Source organism: Zingiber officinale, chromosome 10B (genome assembly GCF_018446385.1).
Source record: "Zingiber officinale cultivar Zhangliang chromosome 10B, Zo_v1.1, whole genome shotgun sequence".
Taxonomy (NCBI): Eukaryota; Viridiplantae; Streptophyta; class Magnoliopsida; order Zingiberales; family Zingiberaceae; genus Zingiber; species Zingiber officinale.
Window position 1 is genome coordinate 83925951 of NC_056005.1, and position 3900 is coordinate 83929850.

General features: G+C 32.7%; 1 long non-coding RNA gene across 2 annotated transcripts; it reads right to left on the minus strand.

Annotated features, from left to right (window-relative positions):
• Positions 1 to 1569: 1569 nt before the first annotated feature.
• LOC122030018 lies at positions 1570 to 3692 on the minus strand. 2 transcript variants are annotated; one of them, XR_006125284.1, is made up of 4 exons: positions 3612 to 3692; positions 3416 to 3479; positions 2447 to 3065; positions 1570 to 1612 (listed from the first exon to the last, which is right to left on the minus strand). It is a non-coding gene; the product is annotated as an uncharacterized LOC122030018 (long non-coding RNA). The 2 variants fall into 2 exon arrangements; XR_006125283.1 differs by lacking the exon at positions 1570 to 1612 and having other exon boundaries at positions 2446 to 2507; positions 2600 to 3065.
• Positions 3693 to 3900: the final 208 nt, after the last annotated feature.

Here is a 3900-nt window from a genome sequence, read left to right on the forward strand (position 1 = left end):
CTAAAAAATCTTGATCGATCATTTTCCAGCCTAACTCATTAGTTAAAAACTCTATTAAAGTGATGCAGGACTAATATAAGAAGAATTTTTTTTCAATAAATCATAACTTTTAAATTATGTATCAAAATAAAACGATCAAATTAATATATATATATATATATATATATCATTTAGCTCTTTCCAAAGACTCTGAATTTTATTTTTAATAATTTTTTATTTTAAGATTCAGGCATTCTTATCTTTTTCAAATTAGGGTTGGTATTTTTTAAATATCTATTTAATTATTTTAGATAATTATGTTCAGACGTCCCTCACAATTGCCGGTTATGGGAAGGGAAATGTCAGTTTGACTATAATTCATACTCTCGTGGTGTTAAAAATGTGATTTCTCATGCTGTTTGAATTGAAATTAAGAGGCGAATGAAATTGATTTCTCAAGTACAGTTTTAGTTTCACATTGAGAAAATTTATGATTTTATGGTTGATTTATAATATATTATAAGTATTAATATGGTAAATATTTACATAGAGAAACTCTTTCTCGAGTGTGAGTCCAAAGAGTTCGGATCCTCTGTCTCCAAATTTTTCTGTCCTCGTACACTACAAAAAATAAGGCATTTTGGGACAAAATTAGGGACGAATTTAAAAAAAAAATTTGTTACAAAAATTTTAGGGACAAAATTTGGGACGAAAATTTTTTCGTCCCAAAATGGTTGATGCCAACTTTTGGAACGAATTAGGGATTGTTGCAAATTTGGGAACGAATTTGGGGACGAATTTGGCGACGAATAAAATTTTCGTCCCCAAATTCGTTGCAAAAAAATATACAAATTTGCAACGAAAATTATTTTTGTTGCAAACTTAGGAACAAATTTGGGGACGAATTCACATAAATTTTCTGCCAAATTTGTCTTTATTTTTGCAACAAATTTGGGGACGAATTCGGTGACAAATTATATTTCGTTGCCAAATTTGTCCCTAATATTGCAACGAATTTGGGGACAAATTCGGTGACAAAATTTTTTTTGTTGCCATTTTTGTTCCTAAGTTTGCAACGAATAATAAATTTGTTGCAAAACTGGCAACGAATTTGGCAACAAAAACTTGCCAAATTCTTTGATAATCATATAAATTTTCGTCCCAGAATTTGGGACGAATTCTGGGACGAATTTTGTAGATTTGTCCCAGATTCTGGGACGAATTTTGTGGATTTGTCCCAGAATTCGTCCCAGAATCTGGGACGAAAATAATTTTATCCCAAATTACGATAGAATTGGGACAAATCATTTTCGTTGCCAAATTCGTCCCTATATCAAATATTTTTTCCAGCTTCAATTTATTTCTGCAATACAATCCAAATACATAAAAACCAAATTCAAATAACAAATAATATGCATTCAACACATCCTAATTTAACATTCAACACATCAACTCATAATTCAAAAAATATAAAGATTTCAACAAAGTTTATAAAATCCATCTTGTTCAACAAAGTTTACAAGTTCAACAACCCAATGTTTTATAAGTCCATCATCCATCCAACAACACTAAGAATACATATAGTCATCTTCGTGTGCCACAAAATCTTTGATCCCCATCAAATCTCCTTTGCCTACATAACAACAAACAAATAAACTAGATTATGTGTAACAAGAAAGATTGTAAATAGTATACGATATGGCCATGTAAAAAGAATAATTGGAAACAAAACATAAATGTGAAATTCCTTAAACATTCTAATAAAAGCCCTAATTCTAATAAAAGTCATATTTACCAACGATATGAATCATCCATGTCATAGCAACGGTAAATAAAATTATAAGCATTATTTTGAAGCTAAGTACATGTATCGTAACTATGATACAACCTAATATAATTGGCACATCATATAGAGAGAAAGAGAGAGAGATCTTGTGAAGTATGGTATTAGGGTTCAAATTTTCTCACTTAGTTAACTTTATTTTTCATTTTAATTTGCTGAATTTATAGTTTTGTCTTTGGTTGGTATTTAATGTAAACTAAAGGATGTTTAAAATAATTGTTCCTTTCATTGTGTTAACTAGTTGACAATTTCATATGAATAACTTTAGCACATTTTTAACAACTCTTTGCAAAATATTAAGGTAGGAGGATGCATCGTTATCTAGTAAAGAATTTTAGAATAGTGTGATGTAATTCTAGATGAAATATAGAACTTTTATGTATCTATATAGTTTTGAGACTGTACATAGATCAAATTCAGAACTTTTATGCATCATTATCATTGAAGACAAAACAAGAAAGAGCAGCTTATCAAAAGAAGGAACACAATTAAACAACTATTTAAAGCTAACTTTAACATAATTATTTAAAGTTAACTTTATATAATTAAACAACTATAACATAATTATTTAAAGCTAACTGTATATATAGATCAGTAAATGCATATTAATGAACTTAGGAATACCGAAAAGAGGTGAACAAATACAGCTGTCTTCAACTACAGTGAGATCACACCAAATTGAGACCTGCACAAACAACATTATCAAATCAGGACAAAAATAAAGTTAGAGTATTAGAGACTTCATTCATATTGCCTAGTTAGAGACTCCAAACGAACCTCTGGATTAGTAGCTCGAGAATCTCTATCAAAGTGCCTTCCTCTTTTTGTTCCTTTCTTCTTTTTATCTTTTTTACCCAAATCATTGGATTCATGTGCCAAAGTATGAGAACCATTTGATATTATAGATTGCTCCAAATTTATGCATTTCAGATATAGAGTTTGCCAGACAAACATTTTCCTTCTTTGAATTACAATACAAGCATAACTCAAGTAAATAACAGAATATGAAACATAATTGAAACAGAGTAAAATTGAGTTCACATTTTCAAAGAATCAACAAAGCTCCTACAACAATATGTTATTTATTGCTTCCATGTACCACATGAACCCAGCCAAACAATAAACCAATTAAACAACGAATAAAATACAACTGAACCCCACAACTTACCTTGAACCTTCTGCACCTTCTTCCTGACCTATCCTTACAACCTTCACAATGTATACGGACTATAAGAACACATGTCTGCAATTGAAAACATGTACTGATTAATACGCATGAAAGTCAATATTTTCTACAAATAATTCAATTCTCATTTCATTAAAAAAAATAGAAACTAAAAATTAAAAACATATTATTGAAGAAATCACAATGAAATCCTGAACAATGTACTTGGTGTTGATTTCTTAGCAAAGATTTGGATATACCATTTTGATTAGTCATCTCGTCAAAGAGTCTCTGAGTTATCTGAAACGATTCTTAATAAATAAATGGCAAATCTAAAATCATTTAACTGAGCTCTTACTAGTTTCTAGAACTAAAACCCTCATCAACGATCTCTAACCCTTGCAGAATCGAGGACAAATAAAACTAACCTTATTCATTGGCTTTGTAGGATCGAGGAGTTATCTTGGATAGCCATAAACCAGGGAAACAATACTGCAGAGGCAAATCAAGCATAAGAGAAGGCGCATATCAATGGTAAAGAGCAGAAAAGAGATCAATCCTAAGTCAAGTGCGAGAAATCAAACCAAATTTAGGAAAACAAGCATGTTTTTATAGGAAACTTACATCAAGATGCTGCTGCATGATCTTGGGCTTCTTCTTCAACTGCAGAGGGAGACGGCGGTTAGCCACGGCAAGGCCCACGGGCTTCCGGACCTGTCGGTGGCGGATTTCGGCACGCGTCGGCGCCACGGATTCCTGTGGCAGGACTGGTGCGTCCAGGCCATGGCGGAGGGCCTGGACGGCGCGTTCCTCGGCACCTCCAACTGCCTGATCGCGGCCCGGCAGGAGGTCGAGCCGGTGGGGACGAACGCCCACGATCCACGGCCGGAGATCAAGCGGTCGTCGCATATCA